The 12,741-nt window shown below is 50.0% G+C and overlaps 1 long non-coding RNA gene across 1 annotated transcript; it reads right to left on the bottom strand.

Moving 5' to 3' along the window:
* Nucleotides 1-1,083: 1,083 nt before the first annotated feature.
* LOC144824738 (uncharacterized) lies at nucleotides 1,084-12,677 on the bottom strand. Its single transcript, XR_013609089.1, has 3 exons — nucleotides 12,533-12,677; nucleotides 11,147-12,420; nucleotides 1,084-4,573 (listed from the first exon to the last, which is right to left on the bottom strand). It is a non-coding gene; the product is annotated as an uncharacterized LOC144824738 (long non-coding RNA).
* Between the last annotated feature and the right edge of the window lie 64 nt (nucleotides 12,678-12,741).

Below are 12,741 nucleotides of genomic sequence, written 5' to 3'. Positions count from 1 at the left end.
ACCCACATTTCTTTTCACTGATTAGCACAAATTCAAAATGTGAGCTCAAAATCCCTTGACAACAAAGTGCTAAGACAATTTACAAAAGTATATTTTTTTATTATTTTGTTTCTTTTATCAAACATGTTTTCATCATAATTCTCTTTTTTTGATTTTTTACTATATATAAACAACTCAGCACATTATAATTCAGACAATTGTATAGTCAACATATCAGTGGAAAAGTACAATAGAACAATAAATAATGGGTATTTCCAGGTAGAGAGACAAACAACCTCATTCACTCTCATTCATACAAAACTCATACTCTACCTAAACAACTTCCACACTCTTGCGTATTTCTGGGAAGCCAATACAGAATGGCATAGTAGTCTTGGTGACCAAATACAACTGCATATAGCAGGATCTAAAAGGCAATGAACCATTGCCTTTTGGATCCTCACGTTTTGAATTTGTGCTAATCAGTGAAAAGAAATGTAGGTCTAGAGCAGAGTTCTTCAATCTGTGGGGCACGCCCCCCTGGGGGGGCGAGACACCATCCCAGGGGGGGTGCGAACTCCACTCCAATCTGACCTTTGTTTCTTGCGTCTGTGCAAGTCTTCTTGAAGGACTCCAGTATGGTTGGAGGGGGGAGGGAGTGGAGATAGATGGGGCACGACGTGCCCGTTCTTTTGTCTTGTTAACTCTCCCAGGAGGGGGTTAATTCACAGAGCTGACAGCTTCAGCTGCAGTGGGAGGGAAGGCGTCTCCTCTGCTAAAACCAAAAGCAAACACTGCAGCTGAAGCATTTCAGCTCTATAATTTAACCCCCTCCTGGGAGTGTTGGCACTTCCCAGAACAGAGGCAAAGTTTCCAGAGAAGTTCAAGGCATGGGCAAAGTGGGCTCTGGCCCAGGGCCCCAGCCTTTCAAAGGGGGTGGGAGTGGGGGGGAGGTGGGGTGAAAGAGCCAGCTCTGTTCTACAGAGTCTTGCCCTCATGACCTTGAATCATTTTTAAACACAATGTTGTAAAATAGCCTTTTTCTATCACTTATTTTTAATGTGTAAAAGTCTATTACAGACCTTTTGCAGACAAGATGTGTTTATGCGTCATCCATATAAAAAGTTTATTTTAGATCAATACATGACCTCACATATGAGAAATGGAAGGGTGTGACAGATTATTTGCAGTAATATTAGTGAGCTGCTGTTGTGTTACATACTGAAAACACAAGAATAAAAAAAGAAGGGAGGTCCCTTACTCATCCAATCCGGGACAAGGGGAATTACAAATCAGAATAGAAAAGTCCCAAGTATACATAAACAAATTAGGTTTATTTCTCCAAGACCTATATGTACACAGTTATAAGTACACCACTAAATAGGCATGGGCATCACTAAAACTAATCATTCTCTCCATGCATTCAAATATTGACGTGAATTTCACAAATGAAAGACTAATATAAAGTAACGACTCCTACGATTACTACATTGCCGACTACATGTCACATTTGGATTACAGTCCTCTTCGCACCACCAGCTCCACACATACACACATGAACACTGTTAGACACCACCTGGTTTATGGTTTCCTATATATCTGGAATTGTTCTTTATAGTTAGTAGTTTTTCAAATGCAATTTTGAATGTGTAATATGTTGCCAATGTGAACAACTGATCTGTTTCTCCGGTCATGGTATACTTTGAGCGCTATATGGAATGAGTCTAAGATATGCAGTTGCAATACAGAAGTTCCTTGCGCCAACATTGGGCACTGCCACTACTGAACATAAATGTATCACACAACAGCTGGTGCTATACACATTTGTCATGCTGTTTCACTGTACACCCGTTTAGTTTGCTCCTTCCTGCCATACCTCCACGAGGGTGAGATGGTCCACAAAACCTGGGACTCCAAACCTTAAGTAACAGCGCCTTTTATTCGCTATAACTGCGTGTGTACTGTTGTATAATGACAAAATGCAATAAACATATTCAAACAAAAAAATGAAAGACTAATATAAAGGCAAATTCAAATACAATACCAACACTGAGAAAGCTGGTACATAGAGTTGGTGAACTATACCCATAAGGGAGAATGGACAGGTCCCCAGTGTGCTGCTAAACTAAAGAAACTGTCCTGAAGAAGGTGTTTTTAACTTCAAAAAAACCTAAACGCTGCGTCGACAAATTGTTTCTATTTTAATTCTTATTTGTCATTTGAATTTACAGTATTGTGATACTGGTTTTATATATTGTTGCGATTTTATATTGTTTAAACATAAAATGTTGATTGAAAACTTTGCATTTAATAAACTTGTATGAATTTATCGTGCAATATTTTGTGACTGTCTTATAAATGGTGCTTTGATATTAGTCTTTCATTTGTGAAATTCACGTCAATATTTGAATGCATGGAGAGAATGATTAGTTTTAGTGATGCCCATGCCTATTTAGTGGTGTACTTATAACTGTGTACATATAGGTCTTGGAGAAATAAACCTAATTGGTTTATGTATACTTGGGACTTTTCTATTCTGATACATACTGAAAACACGCATCACTATCCCTGAATATCCGATGTACACACATTTAGTATTTGACCAAAAAGGCATGAAAGAGCTGAGACTGGATCAAAAAATCAAAGATGGTCCGAACAGGGGCCCCAAAAATACATTTGGCCCACAGGCCCCAAAATCCTTAAAACGTCCCTGAAAGTTTCTTTTAAAATTACACAGGCAGGCGCGCAAAATGCCAGCCAGCCATGTTTTGTTTAAACAGCTTGCAAATTGCTAAATATGGTTATAAATAAGAAGTATGTATTCATTTGTAATGTGACTTTTCTATCTTTGTTATCTTTTATTATCAGTCATGGATCATTCATGCATCTCTAGAAAACAAAAGTTCTTTCTATTTATACTTGCTGTTCGAAGGATGCACAGACAAGTGCTGAAAATACGTGACATCAAAATAATGAGGTGGCAACCCTAATCATAAGACTGGAAGTTTGTTGGGGGATCAGCACATTATTTATTTCCTCCACCCTGATTACTGCCATAATAGCAATAGTTTAACACATTTGAAACCCTACGCTGCCGTCAATAACATGCTGTTACTTCAAGTGTCTGGGAATGCACCCTGCATTCAGACCACTCACTCCTCATTCTCGCCCTTCACTTTCACCCAGCACTCACACCATTCACCCACTTACTCTCCACTCACACTGATCACTCTGCACTCACAACGATCACAATGCGCTCACACTGATCACCATGCACTCACACTATTCACCCGCTCACCCTGCACTCATACTGATCACCATGCACTCACACCATTCACCCACTTACCCTCCACTCAGTGATCACTCTGCACTCACAATGCACTTGCGCTGTTCACCCTGCAGTCACACGAGCACACTACTCAACCTGCACTTGTGACACTTCACTCACCTGTCCCCCTCACTGCTCAATCTGCAATCTCACTCCAATAAGCCCACCACTAACCATACATTCATTCGTCCCACTCTGCACTAACATGCACACCCAAATTCATATGGTCGCCTCACTCACCCCTGTACACAAGTATGGGCATGTCGTGCCCCATAAAGGTTTTCGTCCTAAATTACAAAAGGAGACATCTAAATGTACTACAATCCAGCCTTCCAGGGGCCCCTTGATAGAGACAGTTCTGTATTTGCCCTGATGGACTGGAATAATTCCTAAACAGATTCTTGCAAATACCGTTTTGTTTAATTTCTTTTTAATGTAATTGATGTGAGGGAGTCTATTACTATTTGTAGAGAAATGTGTTTGTTTCATGCAACAACCATAAAAAAGTTTGATCCAAGCGGGTCCTCACATATGAGAAATTGGAGGATATCACAGATATTATTCACTGTAAAATTAGTGGGCGGCTGCTTTGTTACAACAGTGAAAACAAATCACTATCTCTGAATATTAGATGTAAACGCTTTGAGAATTTTGACTACAGTGCCTGTGCACCGTTAGTAGCCTGGCTAAATAGGGTATGGCAGAGCTGAAAATAAATAATTTAAACTCATACCTGTACTGAACAGTTTTGGCCCAGGGCATCCAACATCCCCAACATGTCCCTGCCATCACAAAGTCTGCCAGACAACATTACTCTGAAGTAAACTAGACATCGTTAATTTATTATTAGTTCTATTTTTTTTTAAACATAAGCCTGACGTGTCCCAAACCCCCACTACTTCAGGCAAGCAACTTATCGTACCCTTAAGGAATTCTCAATGAGGTGTTTGTTCAGCGCCTTCTCTGTGGACTTTCAACTGTCTTCAGATCCATAACTGGTTGGTGGGCAAGTATCCCATTATAATGCTGCCTAAAACGTTGTTAATGATTTCTAGAGAAGATTTGTTTCTCGTGTACCAGCTCTGAGCTAGGGAGTGCTCGAAACATCTGACAACACGGTCTCCCTTACAGTCCCTGTCTTGGCTGAAAATGTCTGCACAATATTCAGCTTTGGGAGAAACTGCTATCAAAACTCTCTTGCCTTTCAGCTCGTCCTATTTATGTGATATTGGGTTCCCAGCACTTGTGGTATTAAAGATTAAGTACCTGTAGGAAATGGGACCCCCGGCCGGCCAGGGCTTGCGCCCCAGCCAGTCAGAGACCGCCACTCCTATATAAAGTCGACCCCTGCTCGCCCTCTAGGTAACGCGGCGCGGGCAGTCAGGCCTATCTCGGAGGACATGTGTGAAGCATTTGCGCACGCACCCACCAACAGCAACATCCCAGGCCTCCCACAAAAGGAACTCCACACGAAGTATATATGAAAATAGTCTTTGTATTAGACAGGACACATAGGAACATACACTTTACAAGGTGCTCAAGGCACGGCAGGGGTTACCAGGGAAAAGGTACAGGGCAGGGCCAAGGGACCACTGCCAGTGGTACACATCTGATGGAACTGGCATTTAGAACATATAACACTGGGAGCTTCCTCGGACTAGGACTAGCCCACATAATCACCAGGAGCTTAGCATTAGAATACGTCACGCCCCGGGGTCTCATAGGACTAGCAATAGAACTCACTCTAACCAGCATGGACATACATGAAGCAAGGTACATAACACAACAGAGGCCCCCATCAGCAGGGCAACACATAATAATTCTCAGCATCACATTGATATTAGTCAGTAGCACCCCCTAGGCCAGATGACCGTCCTGGGGCAGGGGCGCCTTAGAGTCTCGGTGTCCAAAGTGGCCTGAAAGGGCCCGGGGCAAACCTAAACGTGGCAGCGGCCCACGAAGTGCTGGGCCGCTGAGGGACTTGGGCGGAGCCTTGCAGGCTCAGGGGGACAGGGGGGCGATGGTGGAGCCTCTCACAGGCTCGGCAGGGTCGGGGACACGTGGTAGAGCCTCTCGGGGCTCAGGGAGACAGGGGGGCAATGGTGGGGCCTCTCGCGGGCTCAGGACAAAGCTGCGGGCAGGCGGGGCCCCCCTCGGGGGACCCGGCATCAATGGTGGCCCCACGGGCCATGAGGGAGCCTCTCGGGCTCGCGCTGGAGGGGAGGGGCGGCCACCGGCAATGTGGCCCGATGCCCCGCCTCCCCTCCTACATCACTCACCGGCTGTTGAGCGCGCCGGTTTCTCTCTCGCTCTCCGGGGCTCCCTCTCGCTCCTGGGGGGCCCCGGGGGGGGAAGCAGCAGTCGTCTCGGGGGTCGCAGGGGCGCGGAGTAGGCTCCCGCCGCTCCCTGCAGGTTCGTCTCCTCCTCACCAGCTCCCCGGGCCGCCGGCCAATCAGAGCGCGGCCCGGGGAGACGTCATCGGGCCAGCAGCCCATCAGAGCGCGGCCCGGGGGCGGGCCTCACGAAGGGTCCCGGGCTGCGGCGGGGAATACGGGGGGGAAATTGACGAGGGCCAGGATCCCTCGATTAGGCATCCATGAAGGGGCAAGCGAGGTAGGCACTCGCGGGGGAGGTATAATCCCCCAAAGGACAGGGCAACGGCCGGGTGGCACCGGCGTGGTGAAGGTAGCGCGCACAGCGCTAGTGCCACGAAGGATGCGCTCCAGCGGCGCCGACAGGACAGAAGGCAGCGCTCCAAGCGCTAGGGTCAGAGGAAAGCGCTCCCAAGCGCTAGAAGCGGGAATGAGCGCCCCAAGGCGCTAGGTTAGCAGGAAAACGCTCTCAAGCGCTAGGGCCATAGCTAGCAGAGACCCCAGGAAGCCCAGGAGCCCAGCAGATCAGGAACAGAGCAGGGCCCAGGGAGGCACGCCCTTCCCTGAGCCCAAGCAGCAGCACGACCCAGGTAGGGTCCCAAGCAGGAAGAAGAAGAGAGAGAGAAAAGGGCCCACCCCCCTTTTATACAGGAGCTCCCTTTGTCTCCAAAAGGGGCAGGCAGGGAGAGAACCAGCTGGAACTGGTTACAAGGAATTTCTTGGTGCTGGCCAGGCCAGGGACACTGGACGCACCCCCGGGGGGGTGGGGCCAGCCTGGTGGGGGAAGGCCCAGCCGGCTTCAGCCAATCAGGCGCCAGCACATCTACTGCACACACACACCAAGGTCTAGAAGGGGCCCTTCCCTTCTAGCCACACGCAAGCCGCATACATCATCTTGTAGCATTCAACCTCACGAGCGCACACATACCAAACACGGCCCGGCACGCCCCACGCATCAGGAACTACCAGAGCCACATACATCCCCCATGCATTCCTATGGGCGGCAGGTCTCTCTCACCACGCACACACTCAGGAGGGGAATCACCATCCCCCGGTCACATATACTAAGCACAAACTTCAGGGGTGGACCTGCCAGACGGGCCAAGTCCAACACATGCCCCTCCCAGCCCAAACGCAGGGCAGGCCAATCACTACCGGGATGGACTTCCCTGCTGCAGGGCGGTAGGACGTGGACGCGGCCCGCAGGGCCGGACCAATAAACATATCCAGATTAAAAATAATAAAAGTTAAAACAACAAAAAAAAACCCAAAAACAAACAACAACAAAAATAAAAATGAAGACATAGGTCCAACCAGGCTACCCACCTGGTACTCCTTAGTTGCCCATGACTAGGACCAGGCCCTAAGCCATCCAGATACCACTGGTCCCTGCTAATCCGAAGTGGGGGGCGGTACCCCTGGCCCCCAACAGCCATTCTCCACTCCCTTTCTCAGTGTAGCCACGACTACCACGGTTCCTTCCACCTAGGGTCCGCACCCTCAGGTTTGCCAGAGGTCACGGGCAAGAATGCCCCACCCTACCTCTACTTCTGAGGTTCCGCGTTCTCCCAGGAGAAACACCCTCAGAACACACCTTCCTACCAGTCTTGGAACTTCCTCCCTCCACTGGTCTTCCACCTGGGAACTAAGCGTTCAGCTCTCCCCAAGGCAAGCCGCGGCCGAGCCAGCAGGTCTTCCTTGTCCGGGATACAACTTAACATGAATTCCGCCAGGGCGACACCTGACACCTAAAACACCACAAGATGAGCCGCGGCAGCGCCAGCAGGTCTCAGTACAACACAACATAAATTCAGCCAGGGCGACCCCTGACACCTAGAACACAACAAGATGAGCCGCGGCAGCGCCAGCAGGTCTCAGTACAACGAACACAACAAGATGAGCCGCGGCAGCGCCAGCAGGTCTCAGTACAACGCAACCTAAATTCAGCCAGGGCGACACCTGACACCTAGAACACAACAAGATGAGCCGCGGCAGCGCCAGCAGGTCTCAGTACACGCAACCTAAATTCAGCCAGGGCGACACCTGACACCTAGAACACAACAAGATGAGCCGCGGCAGCGCCAGCAGGTCTCAGTACAACGAACACAACAAGATGAGCCGCGGCAGCGCCAGCAGGTCTCAGTACAACGCAACCTAAATTCAGCCAGGGCGACACCTGACACCTAGAACACAACAAGATGAGCCGCGGCAGCGCCAGCAGGTCTCAGTACAACGAACACAACAAGATGAGCCGCGGCAGCGCCAGCAGGTCTCAGTACAACGCAACCTAAATTCAGCCAGGGCGACACCTGACACCTAGAACACAACACGATGAGCCGCGGCAGCGCCAGCAGGTCTCAGTACAACGCAACATAAATTCAGCCAGGGCGACACCTGACACTTAGAACACTACAAGATGAGCCGCGGCAGCGCCAGCAGGTCTCAGTACAACTCAACATAAATTCAGCCAGGGCGACACCTGACGCCTAAAACACAACCAGCGGGGTAAGGGGACCTGATGCATCCAACACATTCAGCGGGGTAAGGAAGGACATTATTATCGTTGATTCAGCAAGCTCCCCCTCCCAGAGAACTTACACCCCATTACTCAGCACACCTCAACATTCATCCACACATCGTCCCTTAGACTGGTAAGACAGTTTTCTACCGCCCAGATTCCTCAACCGGACCCTGGTGGCACAGGTACCATTACTCTAGGGGAGGGACAAGGACCATACACATTTGAACACAGCTACGCAGACACCACTGGATCCCACCCTTCTGGGGAATCCAGAAAACCATATTGTACTAGGGAGATGATTTACCCTCCCAAGCTAGGGGCAACTAACTAACAGGGTAAACAGACACTTTTTCCACAGAACAGACATTTCCCTTGATCATTAAACATTTCCATAGAGCAGACATTTTTAGCAACCTGACCTGACCCAGAGTGGTGCAGGTATCATTACTCCAGGGAAGGAACAGGGACCATACACATTGAACACAATTACGCTGCCACCACTGGATCCCACCCTTCTGGTGAATCCAGAAAACACATCGCACTAGGGGGTTGATCTACCCTCCCGGGCTAGGGTCACCTAACCAGAACACATTTTTCACAGAACGGACATTTAAGTAACCTCCTAAAAACAATAATCTCCTTTCTTTGCGACCAGTTACAATACAGAGTTTTTGTAGGGAGGCCAGTTATCGTTGTGGTACTTGCGCAAACACCAGTCCGGATCCCACCGCTGCCACCAGTGTAGGAAATGGGACCCCCGGCCGGCCAGGGCTTGCGCCCCAGCCAGTCAGAGACCGCCACTCCTATATAAAGTCGACCCCTGCTCGCCCTCTAGGTAACGCGGCGCGGGCAGTCAGGCCTATCTCGGAGGACATGTGTGAAGCATTTGCGCACGCACCCACCAACAGCAACATCCCAGGCCTCCCACAAAAGGAACTCCACACGAAGTATATATGAAAATAGTCTTTGTATTAGACAGGACACATAGGAACATACACTTTACAAGGTGCTCAAGGCACGGCAGGGGTTACCAGGGAAAAGGTACAGGGCAGGGCCAAGGGACCACTGCCAGTGGTACACATCTGATGGAACTGGCATTTAGAACATATAACACTGGGAGCTTCCTCGGACTAGGACTAGCCCACATAATCACCAGGAGCTTAGCATTAGAATACGTCACGCCCCGGGGTCTCATAGGACTAGCAATAGAACTCACTCTAACCAGCATGGACATACATGAAGCAAGGTACATAACACAACAGAGGCCCCCATCAGCAGGGCAACACATAATAATTCTCAGCATCACATTGATATTAGTCAGTAGCACCCCCTAGGCCAGATGACCGTCCTGGGGCAGGGGCGCCTTAGAGTCTCGGTGTCCAAAGTGGCCTGAAAGGGCCCGGGGCAAACCTAAACGTGGCAGCGGCCCACGAAGTGCTGGGCCGTTGAGGGACTTGGGCGGAGCCTTGCAGGCTCAGGGGGACGATGGTGGAGCCTCTCACAGGCTCGGGGACACGTGGTAGAGCCTCTCGGGGCTCAGGGAGACAGGGGGGCAATGGTGGGGCCTCTCGCGGGCTCAGGACAAAGCTGCGGGCAGGCGGGGCCCCCCTCGGGGGACCCGGCATCAATGGTGGCCCCACGGGCCATGAGGGAGCCTCTCGGGCTCGCGCTGGAGGGGAGGGGCGGCCACCGGCAATGTGGCCCGATGCCCCGCCTCCCCTCCTACATCACTCACCGGCTGTTGAGCGCGCCGGTTTCTCTCTCGCTCTCCGGGGCTCCCTCTCGCTCCTGGGGGGCCCGGGGGGGGGGAAGCAGCAGTCGTCTCGGGGGTCGCAGGGGCGCGGAGTAGGCTCCCGCCGCTCCCTGCAGGTTCGTCTCCTCCTCACCAGCTCCCCGGGCCGCCGGCCAATCAGAGCGCGGCCCGGGGAGACGTCATCGGGCCAGCAGCCCATCAGAGCGCGGCCCGGGGGCGGGCCTCACGAAGGGTCCCGGGCTGCGGCGGGGAATACGGGGGGGAAATTGACGAGGGCCAGGATCCCTCGATTAGGCATCCATGAAGGGGCAAGCGAGGTAGGCACTCGCGGGGGAGGTATAATCCCCCAAAGGACAGGGCAACGGCCGGGTGGCACCGGCGTGGTGAAGGTAGCGCGCACAGCGCTAGTGCCACGAAGGATGCGCTCCAGCGGCGCCGACAGGACAGAAGGCAGCGCTCCAAGCGCTAGGGTCAGAGGAAAGCGCTCCCAAGCGCTAGAAGCGGGAATGAGCGCCCCAAGGCGCTAGGTTAGCAGGAAAACGCTCTCAAGCGCTAGGGCCATAGCTAGCAGAGACCCCAGGAAGCCCAGGAGCCCAGCAGATCAGGAACAGAGCAGGGCCCAGGGAGGCACGCCCTTCCCTGAGCCCAAGCAGCAGCACGACCCAGGTAGGGTCCCAAGCAGGAAGAAGAAGAGAGAGAGAAAAGGGCCCACCCCCCTTTTATACAGGAGCTCCCTTTGTCTCCAAAAGGGGCAGGCAGGGAGAGAACCAGCTGGAACTGGTTACAAGGAATTTCTTGGTGCTGGTCAGGCCAGGGACACTGGACGCACCCCCGGGGGGGTGGGGCCAGCCTGGTGGGGGAAGGCCCAGCCGGCTTCAGCCAATCAGGCGCCAGCACATCTACTGCACACACACACCAAGGTCTAGAAGGGGCACTTCCCTTCTAGCCACACGCATGCCGCATACATCATCTTGTAGCATTCAACCTCACGAGCGCACACATACCAAACACGGCCCGGCACGCCCCACGCATCAGGAACTACCAGAGCCACATACATCCCCCATGCATTCCTATGGGCGGCAGGTCTCTCTCACCACGCACACACTCAGGAGGGGAATCACCATCCCCCGGTCACATATACTAAGCACAAACTTCAGGGGTGGACCTGCCAGACGGGCCAAGTCCAACAGTACCGTTCAAGACTGGATGTGGAGCACAACTTGTGGATGGCAGTAGCAAAAATCCATTCACAGATTAACCATCTCTGAAAAACAGGCACACCTGTCACATTTATGTTGGTGGTGTTATTATCAATCCATGTCATGTCTAAAAAAAAAAGCATCCTAGTAAAAACAATTTGCACACATTTTATCTTGGAAAGTGGTGTTTTGAGCTGTGTAATAAATTGTTGTTATTTCACCACACCCACTCACAAATCTGCAGTTTACTAAACACTCTTATTGTATTGAATGTTATTCGCTGAATATGCCTGGAATGTGCGTGTGGCGGTCGAGTCCAGAAATTTCTGTGGGGTGGTGGGGGGGGCAACATCTAAAAAAAATTCAGCTGGGGGGGTCCCAACCTACAAAAGTTTGAAGACCTCTGGTCTAGAGGGAGACTCTCTTCTTGTTACCCCTATCTATTTGCAGCTTCAGCTTAACGATTATACACTTTTTGCAGTACTAAATTTCTTGAGAGCTGCACTTGGATCCAGAAATTCTAGATGTGACTGAGGGTAGTTGGGTCCTTGCTATTTTGCACACATTTTACACATATTTTAATGATAGTGTTGTTGATTTTTACATTCTGGTTTTATCTTTTATGGTTGTGGGCACTTCTGAATAAAGATGATCATTTTAACATATTATTCTGGTTCTTAGTTTCACAATCCCACTGATTATAGTTTTCAAAGAGCAGACATAAAGAATCGTTCCTCGTTGATGTACTCCATTTCTCACTGAAAATAATAAAAAAAAGAAAACCCTTAAGGCTTTAAACAATGAGTCTTTAGGAAACATTTTCAAGCTACTAATCGTGAATTTTCGAAATATATATTTGTAGTTTCATGCCTTTCTTTATCTTGAATAGTCCTTATGACAAAGCTTTTGCAGGATCGATTCACATCTGGCGTTAAAATGTTTTCTGCCACAGCAGTTAACTTATTTACTACTTCAGTAAATTGCCTGTACACCATTTAGGCACATAAAACCAGCGCTCCACTCCGTGCTGAGCCAGAAAAGCCAAAGATAACAGTGGTGCAACACATACCTGCCATTTTAGAAGAGAAAAATTGATCATTTTAGAAAAACAATACGGGGAATGTATTTTAATCATTGGCTTCTACTGAAGCAGTGGTCGTTTCAGGGGAGAGAGAACCAAAATAACGCCTTTTTTCGGCTTAAGCGGACATCTTCCGCGTGAATCGGGTCTGTTGGCATGTTCAGTAAAGCAAAAATGGTGGGCCCACCTGCAAAATGTAAAGAAAAGCCTTTAATCAACCATGTCTCACAGAAATACTCTGGCGTTGAGACGAAGACCACCCTACTCCGCAGGCTATGCGTTACGCCGCTGCATTATACCTGATAAAGCCCCTAACCCTTGGCCTCCTCTGCTCCCTCCCACTAGACTTCTCTCTCCATTTCCAACTAGAACTGCAAAGTAACTTCCAAAGATCTATCTGCGTACCGCCACGGACAGCGTCGCAACTAATCCGTGAGCTGTAACAAGCTGGAGAAAAGTGCGCTTGCGCACCCGGTGGAGATGATGTGGATACCACGTGACTCGCTCG

Source organism: Lissotriton helveticus, chromosome 3_1, assembly GCF_964261635.1.
Source record: "Lissotriton helveticus chromosome 3_1, aLisHel1.1, whole genome shotgun sequence".
NCBI lineage: Eukaryota > Metazoa > Chordata > Amphibia > Caudata > Salamandridae > Lissotriton > Lissotriton helveticus.
Note: the sequence above shows the minus strand (reverse complement) of the source record. Positions and strands in the feature narration are given on the sequence as shown.